The sequence below is a fragment of the Hyaloscypha bicolor genome, assembly GCF_002865645.1.
Source record: "Hyaloscypha bicolor E unplaced genomic scaffold K444scaffold_191, whole genome shotgun sequence".
Lineage (NCBI taxonomy): Eukaryota > Fungi > Ascomycota > Leotiomycetes > Helotiales > Hyaloscyphaceae > Hyaloscypha > Hyaloscypha bicolor.
In genome coordinates this window covers 743,444-757,261 of record NW_020194693.1, presented here as the reverse complement: position 1 = coordinate 757,261, position 13,818 = coordinate 743,444, and positions in this window count along the sequence as shown.

Below are 13,818 nucleotides of genomic sequence, written 5' to 3'. Positions count from 1 at the left end.
AATATTTACTAATATATAAAACTTCTATAAAAGGCACTAATATAAGCTTTTCCTACTATACTAAAGAGACTAGCTTAAGACTACTTCTATAATAACTAGCTCTTTTAATATATATATAAAAAGGCTTATATTAATATTTATAATTTAGATAAATAGAATATTATTATATTAGTTTTTATAATAACTAAATTCCCGGAAAAGATAACGTTTGAGACTATTTAATTATTAATTAATAAACCATATTAATTATAATATAGTCTTATATCTAATTTTTAAAATACTAAATTTCTTTATAATAAAATTATTATTTTTTACTAAGGCTTCCGGATATATAAATATATAATCTCAGATTCTCTTATAAATCTCGGCTAATTTATTAATAAGCTCTAGTTATCTATTACTATATATGAAAGCAAATAATAAGCTAATTTCGAAATATTTTTTACTAATTAATAATACTACTTTTAGAACTTTCTAAGCTATTACTTCTCCGGAAATTATTAATACAAATCTAGTTATAATTTCGAAACTCGTAATAACTATTTCAAATTCTATAATTATAATAATTATATTCCGAAATCGTATTTTATATATAAAAAACCCGAATATTACTTATAGAAATATATACTAAAAGAATAAAAAACTAAGAAAATTCGATTTAGGAATAGAAATATCTATTAGTTCAGATTTCGAAATACCTATAACTTTAATAAATACTTTAGTAATATTTATATATAATATATTACTAAAGCCAAAAATAAAAAAGATAATAAAAATAGTAAAAATAAACTAGTAAATAATACTTTTAAGGCTTTATTAATAGAAATAAATAAAGAAAAGAAATACTATTTAAATTTCTACTTTACTTTAATTAAAAGCTTTTTAGCTACTTCTATTATTTCTATTCTACTAATAAATATAACTAATATCTTTATAAATAATCTTATTTCTCTTTTTCTTATATATTAGATAATAAGTAAAAACTATATCTTAAAACCTATTAAATCCTTAATAGAAAATATCTAAACTTTTATAATTAATAATATATTAAGATATAATACTTATTACTTTTATAGAATTATAATTAATACTAAAGCTTTTAGATACTTAATTACTAGTTCTAACTAATTTCAAGCTCTTTAGTAAACTAATAATAGTATTAAATTTAATAAAACTACTAAAAGTTAAATTAATATCTAGTTTAGTATTAGATTTATATCTTTTATTAGATCTATAATAATAAATATATTAATTAAATAAGTATAATTCTATATTATATTTTTAAAAACTTTATTTTTATTTAGTTTAGCTAATATAAATAAGCTAGGAGTCTATTTTAATAATCTTACTAATTATTTTATTACTTTTACCGGAAATTATATACCTATAATATAATATTTCAAATACTCTTTCCTGTTTTAGAATATTATACTATAAAGCTTTATTTCCAAATTCTTTATTTATAATTCCTGTTTTCTTATAAAAGTCGAATTATAATATCTATATTATTATTTTAGTTATTTATTTATTAGTAAGCTCTAAAATATATTAGAATAAGCAGGCTATAATATTAATATAAAAGCCCTTAAATATCTTATAAAATACTAGAAATATAACTAATTATTTAAATAATTCAAATTTAATTTAAGAAATAATATTAGTTTTAATTATTCTATTATTATTAATATTTTTTATATTTCCGGTAAGCCTATATTTTATATTATTAATAAAAGCATTTAATATTAAGCTAGCTAATAGTTCTAGAATATTAGTATAATATATATCTGAGATATATTTAAATAATACTAAATTAATAATTATTTAGGTCCTTCTAATTAGATTATAATAAATACCGGAAAGTAGTTTACTAGTAAAGAGTTTATTTAGCTTATAAATATTATAGGAACTAAAGTTAAGATTATTTTTATAAAAGCTTATAACTATATTAGAATTATAGAATATTACTATAACCCGATCTAATATATTTATCTTATTATTATAATAGAAATTAATAGAATTAATAAGAATACTATATTTCGAATAGCTTTAAGGCTATTAATAATTTTACGAGATCTAATAATATTATTCTAATCTTTTTACTTTATAGTACTTTATTTCAAGTAACTAAATATAATATTCTATTATTTATTATATTATAGTAATTAGTAGTATTTAAGAAGGTAATAATAGAAATTTAGAAGCTTTAAACTAGATATTAAATTACTAATATTCTAAATACCTGAAATAGTTCTAGTATTACTAATATTTATAAACTATTCCTGAATTCAAATATTCTTATTTAATATAAAAGAAATACTGGTTAATTTAATAATTAAAATAGACTATATAAGCTAGTAGCTATTAATAAAAAGAACTATATACTAGCTTTATTATATAGTAATACTATCTTTTATTTAATTTTTATAAAGCCCTTTTATATAAGGGATATTAAGGTTATTACTAATAGCCCCGAACTTAAATCTGTTTCTGAATCTAATAATAAAACTAAAAGTAATATAAGTATAATTCCTTCTATTATTCCTGTTATTTTACTAAAGTATAATAAAGAATACTCTTATAAAATCCCGGATATTATAATATTTCTATAAGATAATAAACTATATAAGAATTCCCGTTAAATTGAAATTACTAGCCTTTTAGAAAAGAATATATTTAAAGTTATTTCTAGATCTCAAATACTAAAAAAAAAAAAAAATATTATTTCTGGTTTATTAATAAAATTAAGAATAAGAATATAGAAAGAGAGCTTAAAAAGTCGAAACTAGTTATCTAAGCCTATAATAATAATAATAATAATAATAAATATATAATATTAATATAATTATTTATTATTTAATATATTAGCTAAAGAATTATTCTTATATTATTATAATAATAAATATTATAGAATTATATCTAATTAATAACCTTATTTAATTATAATTTCTATATTAATTTATCTTATAAGCTTACTAGAAAGCTAAATCTAAAGAATAATTCTATTCTAAAAGTTATAAAACTACTATATAATATATTAGAAGCTAAGAACTACTAGTTTAAGACTTATTATTCCTATTATATTAATAAGCTTTCTATAAAATAATTAACTTATAATTCTTGCCTCTTTTATAATAAGTAATTCTTCGGAATTATTAGTTTTTAAACTAATAATACTTTATTTATTAAAACTAATAATTTTATAAAAGTAAAGTAACTAAAGCTTTAAAAGACTAAATTCTTGGCTAAAAAATATAAATTCCTTATTTTTGACTATAATCTCAAATTTAATAGAGGTATTATCTATATAAATATTACTAGAATTACTCTTATATAGAAATACTAATATAAAAACCTCTAAACTATTTCTATAAAAAATATTACTATTTATTAAAATCTCTTTATTAAAAACTAATATATTATCTAATATACTAGAGAAGTATATACTATATTAGTCTATTAATTAGAAGCTTTATATAACTTATTAATTACTATTTAAGCTATTAAATTTCTGGAAAAACTAATATAAAGATATTTAATAAGTATATTTAATAGCAAATTAAGAATATTACTAGAGAACTGAGATTTATAAAATTAGTAAAAGAGTTCTTATATTTAATTATTTTTATAAATATTTTATTTATAAATAATAGAGATTTCTTTTTCTAAATTAAATATATTCTAGTTCTAGTAAATAGAACTAGATATACTAATATTATTTACTAGTTCTCTACTAAATACAAAAGAGTTACTAGAAGTATTCTAGTTTTAGAACTTTATAATATAGCTTATAGTTTTAATATAAGTACTTTAATTAAATCTATAATTAATAAAATACTAGAAATAGAACTATTACTAGTTATTTATATAAATTCGAAGTTATTATATAAATGCCTTATTAAATTAGATATTATTTAAGAGAAATATCTAATAATTAATATACTATATTTCTACTAAATATATAAATAATAAGAAATTATAGAAATTAAATAAATTAAGAAAGAATTAGATTCTACTAATTCTATAATAAAATTAAAGCTATTAAATATCTTTGAATATCTTATTAATATAAATACTATATAATTAGATATAAAAGAATAAGTTAAATATAAATAAAGCAAGAAATAAATATATAGAATAAGAGAATATATATAGAGATTTCCTTAGTATCTAGTATCTAAATATCTAGTACTAGACCGGATTAGGAAATTGAGTACCTAGATATCTAGATATCTAGGTATCTGGTATCTAGATATCTAGTATCTAAATATCTAGTATTAGACCGGATTAGGGAATATAGATATATGAAATAAGAAAATATTATAAGAAGAAAAGTTATATATAAAAGGCTATAGCCTTTAATATATAACTAAAACCTTAAAAGTAATATAAATATATAGAATATTTGAGAAATCTAATACTAGACCGGATTAGGAAATTTATATATAATTAGAAAAAAATACTATTTTTTATATTTTTAGAAAGGTTCTAGTATTAATATAGCTATAGTTATTAATAGTTATATAATATAGTTATATAATATAAAAGTAACTAGAGGTAATAGAATATAAGTAATAAATAATAATTATATAATCTTATATTATATAAGTAATTTAACTAGTAACTAGTTCCTATTAGGTTTAGTAAATTTAGGAATTATATATTAATATTATAATACTATAATTCTTATTTCTAAATAATAACTAATTTATTAACTTTATATAAATAGTATTCTATAATTATATAAATAGTATTCTATAATTATATAATAATATTATATATTTCTAGTAAACTAATAGTTTTATTTCTAAGAATTATTTTATAAGCTAAATAAGCTTTATATTAATAAAAGTATAATAATTAGCTCTAGTATTAATAAAAGAAAAGATTTAATTCCTAATTTATTTATATTAATAATATAAGATATTATAAAAGTATTTTCTTTTATTAGATAAATTAAGTTAATTTCTATTAAATTCATATTATAAATTTCTAAAATAGAAACTTTTTTTAGAATTACTTGTTTTCTAGTTCTATACTAGAATTAGAACCTAAATCTTTTAAAAACTTTACTAGAATAGAAACTAAATACTTTAGTAAAATAGAAATTAAGTCTAAATTAATTCTAGAAAAAGTTATCTTGGTTTCCTTACTATATTTAATTAAATAATAATAAATATAATAACTGAACTTATTATAATTATAGTATTTAATAATTAAAAAATCTTTTGTTTTTATAAAATATTACTTATATTTATAAAAAGATATATATTTAATAAAAATAATTAATATAGGTTTTTTAAATTTCTTTTTAAAAAAAATTTTTTATAGAAATATAAGAGAATATAATACCAGAAATAAATTTAACTAAAATAGCTTTTATTTTTTATATTTTTTAGTTTTTTTATATATAGCTTTAATTTACTAATTATTAATAATATAATATTATATAAAGCAAATAATATTAATAAGAAAATTATTATAATATATATATATACTAATTTCTAGAGCTTTAATAGAAGCTTCTTATTTAATTTATATTAATATCTTAAAAACTAATATTATTTTTTATAAATAATTATAAGGAAAAAATATAGAACTTCTAAAATACTTAATTAAAATATATTTAAAGCTTATTAAAATTATAGCAAGTATTTTATATTTTATTAGAATTAGAATATAGCTTCTTTAAATAAGAATATAATTCTAAGAACTAATAGTACTAATTTAAACTATTTTTATTTATATAAAAATTAGTTAAAATAAGAATATTATTTATAAGTTTATTAGAAATATTAATAATTTTAAGATTTTCTAAAAAATATAAATTAGTATTTCTTTATAGCTTATTCTTAATCTAAACTAGCTAATTATTAAAAATAATATAATTTTTAATAAAGAGAATTGGGTTTAGAAGCTTAGTAATTCTAATATCTTTATAGGAAATATAAAATATAAGAGATTTTAGATAGAAATAAATAGAAAATAGTTCGGAATTCTTTAAAAAAAAGTTTAAAGTAACCGGAATTATAGAAATAATAGAAGTAAATAGAATAGAAATAACTAGAACTATTATAAACTAATTTATTATAGCTATATAGTATTTAATATTATTTTCGAGTTTAATATTATAAAGCTTAATATTTTTTAAAATAGCTTTATTATAATTATAAATATTTTTATATAAAAGAGTTCTATAAATATTCTTCCGGTAGCTTTTTATAATAATATTAATATTTAAAAGTAAGATATTAGGCTTCTTAGCCTATTTATATAATTCTTTAGTAATAATATAATTATTAATTTCTAGAAGCTTTAAAATAAAAATAAAGAGTTTTATTTTTATAAGCTTATTTATAAATTCTCTAGAAATACTATTAGAATATTTGGTTTAGAAAGAGCTACTAATAGAATAAACTAAATTAGTAAAAGCTTTAAAAGCCTTAATAGAAGTTAATATAGTTTCTAATTATATAATATTCTAGAAAATTAGCTTATTATACTTTTTTTTATTATATTCTTTCTAGTAATTTTATTACTAGTATATATATAGGGCTTATAATATTATAGAATAAGGCTTAAGAATAATAGTTAGATTACTAGTCTATAAATGCCTATTATTTTAGAACTTAATTAAAGAATAGCCTTTATATAAGGTTCTTTAATTTTCGGGGTTTTTAGAGAAATTTCTAATATATTACTAATATATATTTATAAAAATATAAATATTTAATTCCTTTAAGAATTCTAAAGCTTTTTGCTTTTATTATTCTAGAATCTATTATTTATATTTCTGAGATTCCGTTATTTTAATAGTACTTATATTTCTAATAGTTCTAAATTAATTTATTTGAAATTCTTTATAGAATTAAAGAAAATAAACTTTAAATACTATTATAGATATAATATTTAAAGCTTAAAAAATAAAATAAAAGGTCTTTTATAAGAATAATTTAAAGCTAAAAAAAGAAAATTAGAATATAGGAAGTTATAAGAAAGTATATATATCTTATAATATACTAGTCCCGAAAGGGCTTAGTTTTCTAAATATTTCTAGTATATTTCAAATATATTTCTTTAATAAAGCAGTCATATTATATATATCTAGAAGATATCTAATATCTAGCTAAATATTTTAGATACCGGATATTTAAATATCTAATAAATTATAATAATTATAAATAAATCTAAATTATAGTATTATAGAACTAAAATAGAAATTATAGCTTTTTTTAAGTAATTAAAAGCCTTTTAATATTATTTAGTTTATTTAAAAGAAATACTCTTTTTTATAAATAAAATAAGAGATTTAATAAGTTATTTATACTTTTTAATAAAGTATTTATAAAAGTTATAAAAGCCGAGAAAGAATTATATAGTCTTAATTGTTTTTAGAAATTACTAATTATATATTATTTTAACTTTATTAGAATTTATTTTATATATATAATCTTAAATTTCGATTTATTAATATTTATTTAAAATCTAATAAAATATAAGTAATTTAGTACTTTTTATATATGCTATTTATATTTTATTAAATTCTTTAAATAAATAAGAATATTATTAAAATATATTATATAAAAGATATTTAAATATTTAAAGAATATATTATTTATATAATATTAATATATAGCCGAATTATTTATAAGGCCTTTTTAGAGAATATTATATTTATATACTTTATAGCAAATATAAAATATTATTAGTTTCTAAGAATTCGGGTCTATAGCTATATAATAGAAAGCTTAGTAAATATTTAGTTTAATATAAATTTTAGTTTTAGATAATTAATTTAAAATTTTATTAATAAATAGAAATTAATATAAAAGTATAATTCTTTATTTACTTTCTTTATAAAAAGAACTAGTAAAATAAAAAAAGCTTTTAGTTAAATTATTCTTTAAGAAATACTTAATTTCCTAATCGTGCGCAGGACTTGCACTAAATCCCCTACGTCCCTGCGGGTTTAGTGCGTATTAGCGATACGGTCAAAAATCAGCGATACGGTCATTTTTTTAGAATACCAATTTTCGGAATTTTGGTGAAAATCGAAGAAAAATATTTTATAGTTTATATGGAGTTTATACTATAATTAATAATTGAAATTCTCTTACTTTCACATAGCATGTATACGCAGTATAAAATGCTGGAAATATTATATACTTTACCTCGTCGGCGACCCCCCCAAAATGCTTCGATTCTAAGAAATCAATTAATTACACAACTACCATGTCTTAATTCGTATACCCAATAATTGTCTCCTTCCCATTAGCAGCTAATCTAACTATATTACCAAAGCCATTATTATAAAATAAAGGGGGAAGGGGGGAGTGGCTTGACAAAACCAAGTTCTCTACCTAGCATTTATCATTATGCGCAAATATGCATTGCCTGGTTAGTGGATATGCTCTCTCCCAGAATCTTATTAGCCATCCCCCGCACTCTCTTAAGGTTAATATTATGGCCTAAACAGATTAAAAAATCGATAAACTGCTTTAGGGCATTTTCCTGATTACGATAAAGGGCCTTGTTAAAGCCCCCTTTGGTGTTTTCTGGTAATCAGCCAGCGAGCCGCGCTTTCCAGAGGCGTAATTTGACCCTGAATTAACGCGCAATCGCAGATTTTTGACGTATGGGTTCCTGGCATAGAAATCGGAGGCCTGGGCCATTCTTTTCTCTTCTTCTGGGTCGAATTTGGCCATGGTATTAATATTTAATTAATTAAAATCGATATAATAGTAAAAAAAATGACTGTATCGCTGATTTTTGACCGTATCGCTAATACGCACTAAACCCGCAGGGACGTAGGGGATTTAGTGCAAGTCCTGACGCACGATTAAAGCTTTTAAATAAACTATTACTAGAAAAACTAGTACTTAATACTTTTAGTTTCTTTTAGGCCTTTAATTTGAATTTTATAATTATATAGTTTATAAAAAAGAAAGATATTAGATCTTTTCTTAAAAAGAAATAAAAATATATTTTTAAAATTTCGAGAATAATATTTTCTAAAGTTATTAAAGTTTTATTTTTTCTAGTTTCAAATTCTCTAGTTCAGAAATAGCTTCTTTTTCCCGAGCTTTAAACTCTTTATTAATCTTATAAATAAAGATTTAATTAATGATACTTTCTTTTCTTTTAGTTATATAATTAAATATTATAAAAATAAAAATAGCTAAATCTAATATTTGCTTTTTATTAAGAATCTCTTTTTACTTCTTTAGCTTTTAATTAAATATTATATTTTAATTGGGTTATAAAAGCTTCTTTTTTATAATATTATATAATTCTCTCTAATTAATTTAAAAGAAAAAGAATTACTTGAAAATAATAAGTTTTTAGAAATAGTTTATAATAATATTTTATAAATTAGCGTTTTTTAATACTTTTTAATAAGTTATTTCTTTAATTATTATTAAGAAATACTAATAATATAATTGAATTATATAAATTTAGGCTTATTTTTTAGTTATATAAGTTTATATCTTTTATAAGTTTCAAGATTTAAAATAATTATAAGTATTTTAATACTTTATTTATTAATTAGAAATAAAACTTTTAAATATTTCTTAGTAAACTTAGCTAGCTTTTTATTAAAATCACATATAATATAAAATAAGAAAAGAAATTATTATTTTATTTTTAAAAATCGTTTTATAAATTAAATAAGCTTTATATTAATAATATAGAATATTATAAAAGTATTCTTTATTATTAGATAAATTAGGTTAATCTTTATTAAATTAATATTATAAGCCCCTAAAATAAAAACTTTCTTTAAAAATATATATTTTCTAGTTTTATATTAGAATTAGAGCCTGAATTCTTTAAATATTTTATTAGAATAAAAACTAAATACTTTATTAAAATAGAAACTAGATACGGATTAATTCTAGAAATAGCTATTTTGGTTTTCTTATTATATTTAAGTAAATAGTATTTAATATAATAATTAAACTCGTTATAATTAAAGTATTTAATAATTAAAAAATCTTTAATTTTTATAAAATATTATTTATACTTTTAAGAAAATATATATTTAATAAAAGTAATAAATATAAGCTTTTTAGATTCCTTTTTAGAAATATAAAAGAATATAATACTAGAAGTAAATTTAACTAAATTAGCTTTTGTTTTTTTTATATTTCTTGATTTTTTTATATATAGCTTTAATTTACTAATTATTAATTATATAGTATTAAATAAAGCAAATAATATTAATAAAAGAACTATTATAATATATATATATATTAATTTTCAAAGCTTTAATAAAAGCTTTTTATTTAGTTTATATTTAATATTTTAAAAACTAATATTGCCTTTTATAAATAGTTATAAGAAAAGAATATAAAACTTCTGAAATATTTAATTAAAATATATTTAAAGCTTACTAAAATTATAGTAAATATTTTATATTTTATTAGAATTATAATATAGCTTCTTTAAATAAAAGTTTAACTTTAAAAGCTAATAATACTAAATCGAATTATTTTATTTATATAAGAATTAGTTAGAATGAAAATATTATTTATAAGTTTATTAGAAATATTAATAATCTTGAAATTCTTTAAGAAATATAAATTAGTATTTCTTTATAGCTTATTCTTAATCTAAATTAGCTAGTTATTAAAAATAGTATAATTTCTAATAAAGAAAATCAAATCTAAAAGCTTAGTAATTCTAGTATATTTAAAGAAAGTATAAGATATAAGGAATTCTAAACGGAAATAAAAGTAAAAATAATTCGAGAGTTTTTAAAAAAGGATTTAAAAAAGTAAGAATTACGAGAATAATAGAAATAATTAGAATTATTATAAACCGATTTACTATAGTTATATAGCATTTAATATCTTCTTTAAGTTTAGTATTATAAAGTTTAATATTATTAAAAATACTCTTATTATAATTATAGGTATTCTTATATATAAGAGTTTTTTAAATATCTTTTTTAGTAACTAGTTATAATAATATTAATATCTTTAAGTAAGTTATTAAGCTTTCTGGCTTATTTATATAATCCTTTAATAATAATAGAATTATTAAAGTATAAAGGCTTTATAATAAAAATAAAGAGCTTTATTTCTATAAACTTATTTATAAATTCTTCTAAAATATTAATATAGTATTTAATTCGAAAAGAATTACTAATAAAATAATCTAAACTAGTAAAAACTTTAAAAGCCTTATTAGAAGCCTTAATAAAAGTTAATATAATTCCGGGTTATATAATATTCTAAAAAGTTAATTTATTATATTTTTTCTAATAATTTTATTACTAATATATATATAAAGTCTATAAGATTATAAAATAGAGCTTGAAAATAATAATTAGATTACTAGCTTATAACTATCTATTATTTTAGAACTTAATTAAAAAGTAGCCTTTATATAAAGTTTTTTAATTTTCAGGGTTTTAAAAAGATTTCTAATATATTACTAGTATATATTTATAAAAATATAAATATCTAATTTCTTTAAGGTTTCTAAAGCTTTTTGCTTTTATTATTCTAAAACCTATTACTTATATTTTTAAAGTTCTATTATTTTAGTAATACTTCTATTTCTGAATTAGTTTATTTAAAATTCTTTATAAAATTAAAGGAAATAAGCTTTAAATATTATTATAAATATAATATTTAGGGCTTAAAAAGTAAAATAAAAGATTCTTTATAAAGATAATTCAAAGCTAAAAAAGAAAAAACTAAAATATAAAAGATTATAAGGAAATATATATATCTTATAATATATAATCTTTTAAATATCTCTAGTACTAATATATTAAAAAAGTAATTAAGATATTTCGAATATTAATAAATATTTATAATTAGCTTAAATAAAATATAATTATTATAATATTTAAATAATTTAATTAGATTAGAATATATAATTATAAATATTTATAAATACTTTAATTACTATATATATAACTATAATATATAATACGCTAGCCTAATTAAATAGAAGCCTTGCTCTAATATTACCTTAGTACTATTTCGCTATCTAATTAGTAAATTATAAGGCTTATAAAGATAATACTAAATCGGGAGCCATATCTAATTAGGTTATTATATTACGTGTAATAGTTACGTATATAGTAATTAAAGTATTTATGAATATTTATAATTACCTTAATTAGAATCTAATTAGAATATAATTAGTAAGTATTTTTAATAAGTAAATTAGATTACTAGCTAGTATTCTAATCTAATTTATTTATTTAATATATTATCTAGTATATTTCAAGTATATTTCTTTCCTAAAGTAGCTATATTATATATATTATTATATAACTAGAAGGCAACGGGATATAAATAACGAGATATAAGTAATACTAGTCAGATAATTATATTAGCTAATAAGATTAAAAGCTAAAGTATAACAAGTTTAGTAAGTTTAAAAAGAAAAAACTATTATAATATTTTAAGCTTAAGAATAAAATATTAATTTTTATATTTTGTATTAATTTCTAATATATCTAATAACTTAAATATAAATTAGTTATAGAATATAATAACTAATATAATATATAAGAGTACTTTTTAAAAGAAGTATTACTATAAAACTATTTATTATAATTTCGAAAAATAAATAATTATATATTATATTATTAATTAGTTAGTTTTAATTTTAGACTTACTTTTCTTAATAACTTAGTCTCTTAGTTTCTTAGGCCTTGTAACGGTTGGCATAACTGCATGATCTGCCGTGAATATCATACGAGAGAAAACACATCTGGAACGGGGAATTAAGCTAGAGGTTAGCGAAACACTATTAAAGGTCGAGGCATTCCCCTCTCCTTTACTCTCTAGCTTAGTATTTTCAATATATGAGATTCCCTGAACTTTGAGCCTTTGACTATTGCATTGATCTCGCCGTTACAGGCCTGGAGTTTATATCTATTAGTCTTTACTAAGTATAAATAAGACTGGGTATACACATTAGTTTTAGTATATGCCGGCATAGTAGAATTGCAAATAGGTGTCCAAGAGCAGAAGTTTTCAATGCGCTACCTGGAATAGAGATACCCAAGGCACGCAGAATGAGGACTTAGGGTACGGCTAAGATGGTGTGACTCAGACAGTATTAGATACCGTTAGATCCACCAACTAGCCACAAACAGAAATGCAGCATATGGTACCACGAAGGAAGGATACAGTTGTCCAAAGTCGACATTGACCCTTGAGAATTTCCCTTCCTTACTAGATGGCAGTGGATATCGCGCCCCTTTCTCATCCCTCTCGCCCATCAACTCCTCCCGCACTGGAACATCTGGTGGCATAATCGCGTATTTTATCGGGGTATAGCATGCAAGACTCGACACGAACCAAGCTGGGTGTGGCCAAAGCACATCTCTAATCAGTTCGACGCCCAATGAGTGCCAGTCTCGATAGCCTTCCTCGTCTGCTGGATGGGTAGCAAGGATGCGATGAATACGATATGTGACAGAAAAGGCGAACGCAACGATCACGGCGACGTGGAACCATATACCACAGCCGAAAACGATGTGGCGAAGACGAGCGATTAAGGGGGCGCGCCGCGTGGCTGAACGCTCGTGAACTGAGGCCGAGATACTACCCGATGGTGTGAACCCAGGTGCGGTGCCTCCCAAGCTCTTCGGGAGGACAAAGGAGCGCAAATATGCGATTACATAGTCTAGCATTCCTATGTCAGTTTACATGAAGGTCACGCTTTGAATTGGAGTGGGTCAATTGGGCTGAACTAACAAGGTGACATGTACAGGCTCTGAGCCTCCTCTCTTATAGCAACGCGATTCGAAGACAAAATGCCCATGTTGCAGTCGTGTACCCATTTTATGAG